The sequence below is a fragment of the Asparagus officinalis genome, chromosome 1, assembly GCF_001876935.1.
Source record: "Asparagus officinalis chromosome 1, Aspof.V1, whole genome shotgun sequence".
In the NCBI taxonomy this organism is placed as follows: domain Eukaryota; kingdom Viridiplantae; phylum Streptophyta; class Magnoliopsida; order Asparagales; family Asparagaceae; genus Asparagus; species Asparagus officinalis.
Window position 1 is genome coordinate 110,630,983 of NC_033794.1, and position 16,461 is coordinate 110,647,443.

Below are 16,461 nucleotides of genomic sequence, written 5' to 3' on the forward strand. Positions count from 1 at the left end.
CTAAATGCACTTTTATAGAGTACTGTTCACATAGATTGTCATGCATAATTACCAAAATGACTAGCGAATGTTCTGAAGTATATACAAAAATCTCAATCGATCATATTAAGCTGTCTATCGCGTTCAGACTGCTGACTACATATCACCATACCCTTACAACCAAAGTGGATCACTAAGCTGGTAACAATAGTTTTGTATAAATACTTTTCTCCCTATGATGAAAGATGTGAAGGGGACTGGGGAAATCGTTTTTCTGGAGATGCTTTTAGTCTGAATAGAAACTTTGATCTAGTAGGGAGCAGAAAAGAACGGCTAATAGTTTTTGTTTACCTTACTTTCATTTGGAATTTACACATCCTATCTAAGCCATCATTAGCCATCATTACAGATCAATTTCATTATATTTGTGCCTCTAATACAATCTGGGTTTGCCTGTTCCTTGTACTTTACAAGTATTGTAGTTGTTTAGAATGATAAACGACTTTTGTTGGTAACAGATCATAGGTAGAAAGTTCAAATTTGAAATATGGTGAATACATTTGTTGAACTGTCATTTTCTTCAGTTTGGGGGCCAGTCTGCGTTTGATGTTTGCATTGGTCATAATATTCATCATTCTATAAATTAACACTTTAAGATTAAAAGTTCCCAATTAGCATAGTTAATTATGTATCTTGAAATGTCTCTTTCTTGAGCTTTGAAGCCAATTTGAGTATTAATGTTTCAGGCTAGTGCGTAAGGCAAATCAATTTAAACTAAGAACATGCATCCTTTGCTTAGAAAGCAGTAAAGAGGGTCGTATTTTTAAGTAAACCTAGGAATGAAGTTACATACAGTTAGGAAGAGGCATACGTGTAAAGGCGACGGTTTCTGCTGATCATTGACAAAATTGCTGAAGAGCTGAAAGAGAAGATGTTGGAGTGCCCAATATGAACAGATGGAGCTTATTTAATATACAAATTCTTGGAGGTCAGAATTGTCTGAGGGAGAGTAAAAAATGCACTTTACAGTATTAGATGAAGGTAGTGGAAAATGATTTGGAAAAATTCACTAGCAGATGTATCATACATTATAGTTGTCGGTGAATATCCCCTTGATCACACAATGGTAAAAAGTCCTCAATTTGAAAAAAACAAATGTCCTTCTATTTCCTCATAGAACAGATTCTATCCTATGGTTCTATGAAAGGAATCCTGTGGGCTTAATTTCCCTTATTCTTGGCCTACCAACTTTATGGAAAAATATATATATTTCTACTTTAATGGAGTGATGTAAATAAATCTTACATGCACAAAAATCTTGGCATTTCACAAGTTGTTTTGTGCTGTAAGCTACTAATTTGATTCATGATCAAGTGCTTGTGGAGGCCATAAGACAGGATATATGTGGGCCTAGAGGAATGAAATGACAGTGTGCGATGTGTAATTGATATTAGCCTTTTACCAAAAGTAGCTTTGATGTAGAACACTAAATAGAGGAATATACCATAAACAAAAGCCATATTCTGGTTGCAGAGATTTACCTGTAGTTTTCCGCCGACAGTAAGTCATACATACTCTAGTCTGAATTTTTTCTAGTGCTGATGTGGATTTTAGCTCTTAAGCATTTCTTTATGCCGTTTGGTTGATATTTTGCTTGATGCATGCATTTACTTGCACTTGTTTCTGTTGGTTGTATGTTAAAAAGCCTCACGCATTCTTATCTAGCCTTTTCTTGGTAACTTAACTTTCTATTGCCTTGGGTTGGCATATAAATATCTGGTCATTGCTAGCTGGATCCATATATTGTTGAATTGATCTGATACTGCTTTTCTTCATGAACACAACACATAGCTTGATGTAATGTGCATGCTAACTTTAGAACTAGTAGCTCCATTAAGTATTCCCATGATTTATTTCCTATATGAGAATCAAACTATTAAGTTTTCTGTGTGGTGAGGACTTAGCTTGTAGTGGGAACTTGTGGTGTGATCCAGTTCAAAGTACCAGAGCCAGCTATTGAGCAATTGGGAGATAGCTTAGAATGGAGGTGTAGCCCCTTCACTTCAATGTCCTTACAATCTCATCATGGGGGGAAAGGAAGTCCTCCACAAAGCATTTAGCTTTTAAGAGGCAGGCCAAAAAGGACTTCTTTAGCTACTATACCTTGAGCTCAAGTCATTATCAAGGGATGCCATAGTGATGTTACACCAAAATAATCAAGGTGCTTTTGACCTCCACTGAATTGAAACTTTGTGCATGATAGAGTAGAAATTATAAATCTCAACCCCCATCACAACTTTGGAGTTTTTATGCAGTGAAAGAGACTTTCAGATGGTCGAACAACAAGTACAAATTTATTAGAGCACCCGCAAAAAAAACATGTAATATGAACCATTCGCGGAGGGTAGGGGGACATTTTAGGGATTTTAACTATTCTTTTAATGGTTCCAACTGTTGGAAATTGTGATTAAATCTGGAATAAAACAGTAAAAGTTGATGTGCTGTAATTTTAAACTTTTTAAAATTAACTGCTGAGCGATTGTGAAATGCTGTGCTTAAAGTAATATTTGACCTACTTTGGTGCAAGGATCCCAATGCCAAACTATTTTCAGGAATAGCAGTACAATACTTTGGTGTGCACCAACCCAGTACTGTTAAGATCTCCTCGATCTATAAGACCTTTCGGTCAAGGTAAAGATCTCATTGATTTCAGAACCTTTTGGTTCAAAACCTTTCGGTTTCAGGGCAAGTTTCTACGGACACAACTTCTGCAGTAGTAGCACAACAACAACAACGTCAAGATATCCTCGATCCGACGTTCGTTTTTCAAGTTCGCACCAAGAGCTGCCCAAGGGGCGCTATTTATAGGCCTCTAAGGCCAGCTCAAGAGCCACCTTCAATTAATGTGGCTGTTATAAACCATAATGGTAATTATGATTGTAACAACAATCTATTAAATTGATGTAAATGTTGTTGTAACTGCTGCATGCAGTAACTCCTGAATACGAGGCAATCAATGTACACGTTACTACGAAACGCGAGGGTCACGTCTCAACAAATCGGACGAACCTCGTCCGTAGGACGAACCTCGTAAAACGGGCGAACCTCGTCGAACGAGCGAACCTCATCAAACAGGCGAACCTCGTCAAACGAGCGAACCTCGTCGAACAGGCGAGCCTCGTCGAACAGGCGAGCCTCGTCGAACGAGCGAACCTCGTCAAAAAGGTAAAACCTCGTCAACCAATTGACGAACCTTGTATGATTACGAGAACGCTAGGGTCACACCCTCGTGCGAATGCATAGCTCATCCGCGTGATGTGAAGCAGCCTACGAGGCAACCTTCGTGGCAGCCAACGTGATGCCAAAGAACGCCACCTCGCCTCGATGCATTCGTGCGAAGTGCAAAGTGCACCTAACAAAGCGTCACTTAGCGCCTCAACTCGATTAGTCCCGATCCCTGGCCCATTGGCCTACGGACCACGAGCTCACGGCCCGCGACCCACGACCCACGACCTACAATCCACTAAAACTTATGAGGGATTAATTAAAATAAAATACTTCTCGGTTTGCCATTGGCAAGCCTCGAACAGAGGACCTTTTGAAACACCAAAACTTTAACTTTCCACTAGGCTATTAAGCTTTTATGAAAAATACTTGTAGTTAATATATATAGTTTGAAAACTCATCTTGGAAAGCGATTTTGACCAACAAATCCAACAATCCCCCATAAGTTTTTAAACTAGTGTCGTGTAATGGTACCGTTATTTCGATCGTTGTGCATAAGGTAGATGTCGTGAGGACTTGAATGCTCTTTAGACCAACGGAATAAAAGATAGATGCATGATGTCGCAGAGACTTGAACCAACACATGTATAAATCCAGCGATCACACAAGATCAAACTCATCTGTGGTAGTTTTCACTTTGAACCACACTAGCCTTTGTTTTGTATGTTTATGACCCTGTGCATATACTGATTTTTGCTAGGGCTCTAGGTATCTTTCCACAAGACACCATAGGAGATAGCCAAATCTTCACTCATACATAGGTGAGTTCTTTATGCATGTTTCCTATCAAGTATCCCGCATCCGAAATGCTTTGAATTCATTAAGGCTTAAGAGTCATCCTCTCTCATGATAGGATTCTAGATGAGTCCTTTAGGCGTGTTTCCTATCTAACACCCCGTATCTGAAATGCTTTGGACTCATTAAGGCTCAATAGCCAACCCCTTTATATGATAGGATTATCGGTGAGTCCTTTAGACATGTTACCTATCCAACATCCCGCATCCGAAATACTTTGGACTCATTAAGGCTTAACAGGCATCCTCTTTACCATGATAGGATTTTATTTATAAATCTTACTTGACTTTTGAACTAATCATCTTGTCATTAATAGCGTAAGCTTTGAACTAATAATTTGATGTAAATGGTAAGTGTTTGTAAGACTCACCAAACTTCACAAATCTTACTTGACTTTTGAACCAGTTATCTTATTATTAGTAGCGTAGGCTTTGAACTAATAATTTGACGAATATGGTAAGTATTTGTAAGACTCACAAAACTTTGAGACCCATTGCAGCAGACGTCCTTTCGACTGTCCTTTTTTAGACCTTTAGTCAAAAGATCAGCCATATTCTCTGAAAACCGAACGTCAATCATCGAGATGACTCCTTCCCAAATGAGTCTCTTAAATAGCCATGCTTCAGACGAATGGTTCACTTCTTTCTATTGAACAAGGAGTTCGCTGTCACAACACTCGTCACTTGATTATCACAATAGATAGTAATTGCACATTGCAATTCGGTCAAGGGAAGATCTCGGAGAATAGAACTGAGCCACTCAGCTTCATCTCCTGCAGCACAGAGTGTGAAGAACTCAGATTACATAGATGACTGTGCAATCATAGTTTGCTTCTTAGATTTCCACGAGATGGCAGCTTCACTCATGGTGAAGACAAAACCTCCAATAGATCTGCACTCAGCTGGTTCTGAGCACCAGCTCGCATCTGAATAACCTTCGATTATTGCCGGATATCCAGTGTAGAATAGACCCAGACTTGTAGTTCCTTTCAAGTATCTCATCAATCTCTTGACAGCATCCTAATGAAGCTTTTCAAGATTACTTGTGTACCTACTAAGCATTCCTACAACGAATGCTATATCTGGTCTTGTGCAGCTCATCGCGTACATAAGACTTCCAATTATCTTTGAGTATCTTAGCTGCTCTATTGGTCTTTCAGTGTTCGGTCGAAGCTTCTTGTTGTAATCATACGGCACTGACAGTTCTGACAGGTCGTAGTAGCTATACTTCCTTAGCATGCTCTCGACATAATGAGATTGAGACAATCCAATACCTTCTTCAAAGTATATGATTTTGATTCCGATAATCACGTCCGCAGTTCCAAGGTCCTTCATGCTGAACTATGCTAATAAAAATTCCTTGGTAGATGTTACTATCTCTAAATCACTTCCGATGATGAGCATATCATCCACATAGAGGCAGATAACAACCACCTTTCCTTCAACGACCTTGATGTATATGCACTTATTAGACTCACTGACTTGATACCCATTGTTGTGAACAACCCCATCGAACTTCTCATGCCAGAGTTTCGGTGTCTGCTTAAGTCCATATAGAGACTTAATAAGTTTACACACTTTACCAGCTAGAGCATCCAGTCCTTCTGGTTTCTCCATGTAGATCTCTTCTGTGAGGTCTCTATTGAGAAATGCACTCTTCATATCCATCTGATGTATGACGAACTTTTTTTTCGCCGCCTATGCGATAAGCATGCTGATGATAGTGATCCTGCAAACTGGTGCATAGATATCAAAAAATCTATTCCTTCTCTCTGAGAGAATCCTTTCGTAACCAGTCTTACTTTGTACTTCTCAATAGTACCATCAGGACGAAGCTTCTTCTTGAAGATCCACTTGCAACTGATAGGTCTAGCACATTCAGGTACATCCACCAGCTCTAATGTGTGATTTTGGATCAATGAATCTATCTTATAATCTATAGCTTCTTTTCACAGGAGAACGTCTGTTGACTACATTACTTCTTGGAAATTATGTAGGTATCCTTCCACATTATAGGTGATGAAGTCATCTCCAAAATCTTTCTATCTTCTGACACGCTTGGAAGATGGTTCGGTAACTCCTTCATCATTGATATTTTCATTCTCTCGTGAAACTGGCTCCTCTGGTGCATCTGACGTACTAGCATCTTTTGCTATATCTTTGAGCAATAATCATTTACCTTTGATAAACTTATCCTTAAAGAATTCTGCATCCCGAGTTTCAATGATGGAGTTGGTTCCAAGATCCAGGAACCTGCAATCATCGCTATCTTCAGCAAATCTAAGAAGCACTCATCTGTTTGTCTTTGGTCCGAGTTTAGGCCTTCTGATATCTGGAACTCGAACGTATGCGAGACATCCCTATACTTTGATATTATCCAAAGGATCTGGATATCCCAATCATAATTGATGATGAGTACTATCAGTTTTAGAATAAGGTACTCTGTTCAGAATCCAGTTTGTCATCAACAAAGCTTCTCCCCAATAGCAGGTAGGTAGATCAGATGTGATTAGCATGGAATTCACTATCTCGGTCAATGTGCGATTCTTCCTTTCGGTAATTCTATTAGATTACGGAGAATACAGAGCAGTAGTTTCAGCAATGATTTCATGCTCCTTAAAGTATACTTCTGACTCCTTAGATCGGTACTCTCCTCCTTTGTCACTCCTGAGTCTTTTCACTTGAAGTCCCAGATGCTTCTCCACACGAGTCCGAAATTCGATAAACTTGCTGAAGGCTTTATCTTTAGATTTCAGGAGGTAGACGTGGCAGAAGCGAGAATGATCATCAATGAAGGTGATGAAGTACTTCATGCCGTCTTGAGTAACGAAACTCTTGAAATCACAAGTATCTGAGTGAATCAGATCCGATAGGTTTGTGCTCCTTGTGACACTTGCAAAGGGTTTCCTTGTCAGCTTCGTTTGCGCGCAGACTTCACACTTCTCAAGTTTATTACCCCCATATTTTGGAAGTAATCCTAATTTTTCCATGCTAGCCAGCTTTATATAATTTACATATCCTAGCCTATTGCGTCATAATACAGAGGAGTAAGCACAATGTGATACTTCATTTACAACTGAGTTAGGTACAATAGTATTGATCTTATACATGTCATCAGTACGATATGCATTACCAAAATATATTTTCTTAAAAGATAACACGGTTTTTCTTCCTTGGAAATCCAGCCTCATACCTGCATCACACAGCAAGCTTTCAGAAACTAAGTTTTTGGCAATTGAGGGAACATGTTTCACATCTTTTAATGTGAGAGTCTTCTCTGAAGAGAGAGTTAGCACCACAATCACAGTTCCAAGAACAAGAACCACAGAATGATCAGCCATTGATACGTTCTCTTTGACAACAACATAGGAAGATAACAAATCTTTGTTGGAGCAGACATGACAAGTAGCACATGTATCTAACCACCAACCATAGACGTTGTTGGGAGTTGTCACTTGAAAGAGCATAGCCACACAATTTTTAAGTTGATTAATATTGTGTGTTATTCCTTTCTTTGGTGCTTTGCAATTCTTGGCAAAATATCCTTGCTTCCCACAGTTGAAGCATTTACTGCTCTTCTTAAAATCTTTCTTCTGAACATTCAGGTTCTTCAGATTATGGTTCTTCTTTTTGTTAAATGGTGCTCTTCTTAAAATCTTTCTTCTGAACATTCAGGTTCTTCAGATTATGGTTCTTCTTTTTGTTAAATGGCTTCTTCTTCTTCTTGGAAGAAGAACTAGTTCAGGTTCTTCAGATTATGGTTCTTCTTTTTGTTAAATGGCTTCTTCTTCTTCTTGGAAGAAGAACTAGAACCATTCTTAGAGTTAGTAGCCACCATGTTAGCAGACGCATTCTACTTAGCAAGGAGCTCATCCTTCGTGCGAATCTGAATCTCGTCCTCGATCCGAATGAACCTCTTGAAATCAGACAAAGTCACATGTCTTTTCCTTCTTTGAATGTTCGTGGAGAATGACATCCAAGATGGAGGAAGCTTGCTGACAATTGCACCAGAAATGAAGGTTTGACAAAGATTGACCTTTTCATCCTTCAACTTCATAACAAGCTTTTCAAGCTCTTTGATTTGAGGCAAAATCTCATATGTTATCTTCAAATTTAAAGTCCATAAACTTGTCAATGAGGTGAGACTTGGACAATTTCTCCTCATCCTTGTATTGGTCCTCCAGAGTATTCTGGATTTCTTCGTAGAGGGCATGTTGGTGTAAGTATCTGCCAGATAATCAGCCAGGCAGTTAAGAAGATAACTCCTGCAGAAATGATCATCTTTAGCCTAAGAAGCTTCAGACTCAGAGTCTTCTTCAAAGTCAGGTTTTTCCTCAGACACCACATAGTAGATTTTCAGGAGTTGCATCCCGAAGATTAATTTTCGACGTCATACGTTAAAGTTAGATCCGTCAAAATTCTAACTTAAGACAGTCCACTCCAAGAGTCCTCGCAGGATCCATCGTAGATTAAAAATATTGTTTTAAGATTGTTAGAAATTATGGTTAAATCTGGAATAAAACAGTAAAAGTTGATGTGTTGTAATTTTAAACCTTTTTAAATTAACTGTTGTGTGTTTGTGAAATGATATGCTTAAAGCAATATTTGGCCTACTCGGGTGCAAAGTTCCTAAGGCCAAACTGCTTCCAGGAACAGCAACACAGTACTCTGGTGTGCACCAACCCAGTACTGTTAAGATCTCCTTGATCTATGAGACCTTTCGGTCAAGGAAAAGATCTCCTCAATCTCAGAACCTTTCGGTTTCAAGGAAAATTCCTGTAGGCACAGTTTCTGCAGCAGCATCACAACAGCAACAACGTCAAGATATCCTCGATCCGACGTTCGTTTTTCAAGTTCGCACCAAGAGCTGCCCAAGGGACGCTATTTATAGGCCTCTAAGGCTAGCTCAAGAATCACTCTCAATTAATGTGGCTCTTACAAATCATAATGGTAATTATGATTGTAACAACAATCCATTAAATTGATGTAAATGCTATTGTAACTACTACATGTAGTAACTCCTGAATACGAGGTAATCAATGGACGTGTTACTACGAAGCACGAGGGTCACGTCTCAGCAAATCAGACGAACCTCGTTAAACGGGCGAACCTCGTCAAACAAGCGAACTTCGTCAAACAGGAGAACCTTATCGAACGAGCGAACCTCGTCAAATAGGCGAACCTCGTCGAATGAGCGAACCTCGTCAAATAGACGAACTTCGTCGAACGAGCGAACCTCGTCAAACATGTAAACCTCGTCAAACAGGTAGAACCTCGTCAACAAATTGACGAACCTCGTCTGATTGTGAGAACGCTAGGGTCACACCCTCGTGCGAATGTGTAACTTTTCTGCATGTTGCGAAGCAGCCTGCGAGGCAGCCAACGTGGCGCCACCTCGCTCCAATGCACCAGTGCGAAGTGTAAAGTGAGCTTAACAAAGTGCCACTTAGCGTCTCAGCTCGATTAGCCCCGATCCTCGGGCCATTAGCCCATGGCCCACGAGCCCACGAGTCATGACCCACGACCTATGACCCATTAGAACTTATGAGAGATTAATTAAAGGAAAAAAAAATGCTTCCGGCCCCCAAAAACTAAGAAAACGTGCTTCCTACCCCTAAGACTTTGTCAACGGGTGTTTTGCCCCAAAAATAAAGAGTTTGTTCTCTGAGCCCCCAAAACACAAAACCAAAGAGATTAAAATATGTGAAGACCATAATACCATTCTCTCTCTCTCTCTCTCTCTCTCTCTCTCTTTCTCTCTTTATCATGATGTACTGAGATGATAGTTAAAATGACTGACGTGGATTATTTTATTATTTTTGTTTTTTATTATTTTTGTTGTTGATGAGGGGGAACTAACTGTTTGTATTGGGAGATTGTCAAAGTTAGAGATTAATTGTTAAGGTTACGATTTAATTATTAAGGTTACGAGTCAATTGTTAAGGTTACGGATCATTTCTCTCTCTCTCTCTCTCTCTCTCTCTCTCTCTCTCTCTCGCTCTCTCTCTCTCCCCCTCTCCCTCCCTCCCTCCCTCTCTCTATCATGATGTTACTGTGATGATCTTGAAATGATTGAAGGGGATTGTTATTTTATTATTTTTATTTTTATTATTTTCATTGTTGATGAGGAAATTAATTGTTTTTGTTTGTATTGGGAGATTGTTAAGGTTGCAGGTTTAATTGTTAAGGTTACGGGTCAATTGTTAAGGTTACGGGTCAACTGTTAAGGTTACGAGTTTAATTGTTAAGGTTACGGGTCAATTATTAAGGTTACGTGTTTAATTGTTAAGGTTACGGGTTTAATTGTTAATGTTACGGGTTAATTGTTAAGGTTACGGGTCAATTGTTAAGGCTACAAGTTTAATTGTTAAGGTTACGGGTTTAATTGTTAAGATTACGGATCAACTGTTAAGGTTACGGGTGTAATTGTTAAGGTTACGGGTTTAATTATTAAGGTTACGGGTCAATTGTTAAGGTTACGGGTCAATTGTTAAGGTTGCGGGTTTAATTGTTAAGGTTTAAGGTTACGGGTTTAATTGTTAAGGTTACGGGTCAATTGTTAAGGTTACGGGTTTAATTGTTAAGGTTATGGGTTTAATTGTTAAGGTTACATGTTTAATTGTTAAGATAAGATTACGAGTTAATTGTTAAGGTTACATGTTTAATTGTTAAGGTTGCCGGTCAATTGTTAAGGTTACGGTTTAATTGTTAAGGTTACATGTTTAATTGTTAAGGTTACGGGTTTAATTGTTAAGGTTACGGGTCAATTGTTAATGTTACGGGTCAATTGTTTAATTGTTAAGGTTGTTTGCGTCGAAAATTGATGTATTCATTGCGGTATTCATTACAACTTCGGTCGTTACAATGAAAACAAAAAGATAATCTTTTTATAAGATCTTTACACAATGAAAACAAAAGTTACAACTCTAGTCAAAACAAACGCAGAGATCGTTTATCGGTCTTCTGCTTACGTGGGATCTTTGCCTGTGCCGGGGTTTATCCGTGGACCACCTTAGATCTGGATCCGGTTGATGAAAAATTCGGCAGAGCTTCGTCTTCGCCGAGGAAGTATTTGATTTGAAGCGCTGAAATCGACCAAGCGAAATCAGGGCTCTTCTCGAGATTAAGACCAAGCCTAATCTCAAGGGACGGACGGGAACGGGACTCAGATCCTTCGAATAGCTCCTTCTTTATGCCGAAGTTCGCCAGGATCTGATTTGCCTTCGCTGAAATTCGTGCTCCTTGACTCCTCAATCCAGCAGCACCTCCACCTCTTGATAAATATTCGTCCCTACTGAAAGGAGGCCCTATGCTTGTATTTATAGGACTTCGGAAGCGGTTATTTGGATGAGAACAAGTGATTTGGCCTTATCTTTAGTCAATAACAGCCTAACCACGTTTGTAGATGATATCAAGTCAGTTTGTTGCTGAGCTCTGGTGTTTTCTGGTCTTTCCGGGACTTGTATTTTCTACCGTTTTGCGTAATTGATCGTCTTGTTGACTTGTACGCTTCGTTGCGGAATTGACCGTCGAACGCGTGTTTGATTGACACACACGTGTTGATTGACGCACGCATGTTGATTGACGCACGCATGTTGATTGACGCGTGCGGTCCACTTGGCGTTTTCCATTGTGGTGGTTCGTTATCGTGTCATCAACAGTTTGCCGATTCGCTTTACGCGCTTGTCGGCGTTGGATAATCCTCTTTGATTCGGATAACGACGTTCATCACATTCTCTTTGTCTTGAGCTGTGTGAGGGCACCCATAGGCATTTTTAGACGCCTACAAAGGTTACATGTTTAATTGTTAAGGTTACATGTTTAATTGTTAAGGTTACGGGTTTAATTGTTAAGGTTACGGGTCAATTGTTAAGGTTACGGGTCAATTTTTAAGATTACGGGTTTAATTGTTAAGGTTACGGGTCAATTGTTAAGGTTATTAATCCATTCTCATTTATCTCTCGAACCTTAACAATAAACCCGTAACCTTAACAATTGACCCGTACCGTAACATTAACAATTAAACACGTAACATTAACAATTAAACCCGTAACCTTAATAATTTACCCATAACCTAAACAATTAAACTCATAACCTTAACAATTAAACACGTAACCTTAACAATTGACCCGTAACCTTAACAATTAAACCCGTAACCTTAACAATTAAACACGTAACCTTAACAATTAAACCCGTAACCTTAACAATTTACCTGTAACCTTAATAATTAAACCCGTAACCTTAACAATTAAACCCGTAACCTTAACAATTGACCCGTAACCTTAACAATTAAACATGTAACCTTAACAATTGACCCGTAACCTTAACAATTAAACCCGTAATCTTAATAATCTCCCAATACAAACAAAAACAATTAGTTTTGTTATCAACAATAAAAATAAAAAAAAAAATAAAATAACAATCCCCTTCAATCATTTTAAGATCATCACAGTAACATCATGAGAGAGAGAGATAGAGAGAGAGAGAGAGAGAGAGAAGGGATCCATAACCTTAACAATTGACCCGTAACCTTAACAATTAAATCGTAACATTAACAATTAACCCCTAACTTTAACAATCTCCCAATACAAACAGTTAGTTCCCCTCATCAACAACGAAAATAATAAAATAATCCTCGCCAGTCATTTCAACTATCATCTCAGTACATCATGCTAGAGAGAGAGAGAGAGAGAGTTGTATTATGGTCTTCGCATATTTTAATCTCTTGGGTTTTGTGTTTTGGGGGCTCAGAGAACAAACTCTTTATTTTTGGGGGCAAAACACCCGTTGACAAAGTCTTGGGGGTGGGAAGCACGTTCTTTTAGCTTTTGGGGGTTGGAAGCATTTTTCCCTTAATTAAAATAAAACACTTCTCGGCTTGCCGTTGGCAAGCCTAAAAATAGAGGACCTTTTGATACATCAAAACTTTAACTTTCCACTAGGCTTTTAAGCTTTTATGAAAAGTACTTGTAGTTAGTATATATATAGTTTGAAAACTCATTTTGAAAAGCGGTTTTGACCAAAAAATCCAACACCAACTACCCCACTACCGTAGGGATTATTTTGATAAAATTTGTATTCTTGAGCTAGCAGGTTCAATTTCCACGCACCTAAAAGCCGATAAAAAATGTATTGTCGTGTGAGTTCCAATTCCGGTCCGTGAAAAAAATCCAGCATTTGGGGGGAGGGGGGCATTGTTAAAAGTATAATTATAGCTCTCAACCCTAGTAGTTTTGGTGCACAGGGAGGGAGTTTGAGAATGTGCATCTCCATATGATGACTACATCGACATTGTGTTTAGAAAATATTATTCATGCACTGGCATTCCTAAGGTAGGATAAAGGAGGAGTGTCATGTTAGGTAGCAAAGTTATCATGTAGTTCAAGCTTATGCAAGCAAAGAGCTAGCTTTCAAACTTTTTTAGACAGAAAGATTTTTGAGGTATAGACAAAATATGGTTAGCAAAAACTTAGATAAAATATGTTGTTAGAAGGAATCATACAAGCATAAGCTAAGTTGAAGAACCAAATGGAAGCACCTTAGTTTGTACAAGTGGGAATATAGGATGGCCTACCTATCCATTGCTCATTAACTACCATAGACTAGACAACAGTTAATACCCAAAATCTCAAACCAATCCCCTTCTCCTCGGAAAAAAGAGCCTTAATAAAGAGCTAGTGAGAATTCCAAGTTTTCTCGCTAAGGGGCTGTTTGGTTGGTTTTTTTTGTTTGGGTTTCCCTGTCAAAACTGACAAAAGCTATCAGTTTTGGCAGCTTTACTTGCAAAAACGCTCATTTTGTGGCGTTTTTGCAAGTAAAGCTGTCAAAACTGACAACTTTTATCAGTTTTGACAGGGAAACAAGGGCAAAAAATACCAACCAAACAGCCCCTAAGAGTAGTAGGATTTAGTTGGGTCAAAAGCTTCCTTCTTGGTGAAGGGATGCCTTAGTTATTCAAGAGAAATAGAAAATTGTTTAAATGCAAGAAAAAGGCGTTAGAACACATTTTCATGAAACTATGCTATTTTTCATATTTTACCTTACTAGCTGTTCATCCTAGAACTAGAGTTGCAGAGAAATACAAGCTCCTAGTAAATGTTTAGTTAAGAGCAGTGCGGGAGATCCACACGACTCCCGCTGCGGGTAAAGAGAAACCATGTCCGTCCCTATCCATTAAGAAAGGATTTTGTTTGAAAAACCTTCTAAAAATCTGAGATAAATTTCGATAAAAGAACTGGTATTGCTCATAAAAATGATAGCTAGGATGAGATGAGTTATTAAGCTTGCAGATTGGATGTGATTTGCATTGTTTGTTTACCTGTAATTTCAGTTGCAGAAAATGTTATATTCCAAAAGAGCCTGAATTGTAACCCTTTTCCCAATTGTTTCTTCACCAAATACTTGGTAAGTCCTTTTTTTTGGTTGGAAAATAGGACATATTGCCCTATCATAAGTATGATATATAACCAAAATTGTGAGATACTTACAAAAGAAGATATTTTCTAATGATTAAAATGATATCTCCGAGATGGAGAAAAAATCCAAATCAGTAGAAGGTATCTTGGAGATAAGAACAAAAGAAAGCTACCAACAAAGAAAACAAATCGGAAAAACACAATTTAACTACAAAATCTAGCAAAAGCAAAAGCAACAGAGAGGCTATGACGCGGTTCAAGGGATCTCGTTGCTGTCAGCACTCGACTCAAGGATATCTGCAAGCCCGGCGGATCGAATGATTTTCTTCATCTTTAGCGTCTTCTTGGAATTAAAAGCACCTGACCAGAAAAGAAGATAGTAAACTGACTTGTTGATGATTTGTTGAGGAGTGGTAATGAGGTTAGAGAAGATGTAATCGTTGCGGGCTTTCCACAGGACCCAGCTGATAGTTGGGAAACAGATGCCCCATAAGAGGTGAACTGAAGCTTGGATAGATAAGTTAGGACAGATAGATAAGCACTGACCAAGGTTGGTAGGGAGGGATCCTATGCCAATCTTAGGGAGGAACGGAGCCCAAATTTGGTTAGCCAGGTGACGCGAAAGGAATAGATGATCATGAGATTCTTGATCACTGCAGAAGGAACAACAAGAGTCCGGTAGCCAACGTTGAGAGGCTAATCTGTCTATGGTCTTCAATCTTTGAGAACTTAGGAGCCAGAAGAAGATTTGAACTTTACTAGGCAACACTTTATTCCAAATGATATAGTTGTGTTGATATCGCAGATCACCATCTGCTAGCATAGAATGAAGAGACATGACAAATAATAATTTTGAGTCTGATATGGACCATGTTGGACAATCAAATGTTGGAGTAGGATACAAGTTTGAAGCAGATAGTAATTGAAGAAGAGCTTGCAGTTGACCCCTTTCATCCTCTCCGCGGGGGAGCCTGATAATAGGTTTCCATTCCCAAATGTCCCCTTGAAATCTCCATTGGGATGCAATGGAAACATGTTGGAGAAAGCAAGATCATCAACTTTAGGAAAGAGGCTTGCTAGAGAGTTGTCACCTATCCACTTATCCTCCCAAAAGCAGACCCTAGACCTGTTACCGAGAGACCATTTTACAAAGGCAGAGAAGAATAGGTGGCATGGATGAACATCCTTCCAGAATTTAGATCATTGGTAGTGTGGTGGCGGACTATGTAGGTTGTGCTTGTAGATGGATTGAAGTACCCTACCTACATGGTTGCTGCTGTCCAAGAATTTCTAGAGCCATTTGGAGGGGAGGGAAATGTTGAAGAGGTGAAGGTTAGCGACTCCCAGACCTCCACAAGCTTTTAAACACTAATATTTTTTCCTTGATGCAATAATTGACATGTGCAATGGATGCTAATATATGCACCAGGTATGAGAAGAGATGTAGAAGTATTGTTAATGGAGTCAAGAAAGACTAGAGATACACCTAAACAGGCTAAGTTGGAAATAATTAGGATGGATGTTATAATAGTTAACTTTAACGGAGAGGATGTCTTTTAATACTTATACTAGTGTGCGCCCCGTGCGAAGCATGACCTTTCCTTTTTTTTTTTTTTTGCTACAGTGATCCCATTTTTAATTGCAATAGTATATTTTAATGCTATACTATTTTTTTAAAAAAAATTGATACAGTATCCCACATCTGCTACAGTAATACAATTTAAACTGACATAGTAATTTTTTAATAATGCTACAGTATCCCGTATATGCTACAGTAATATTCCTTCGAAAATGGTGCAGTAAATTACTGTAGCATGAGTAGTGATTCTTGAGTCCTCCCGTTATTATAGAGGAATAGGTAAGTGATGGAATTGACTACACATGAAGTGGCATCCAAGAGGGGGCCACCATCTTCTCAATTTGATGGAATAAGGCATTTTGGTTATGGTCATGCACAGTCCAAACCTCACAAGAAATCTAGGTTCCAA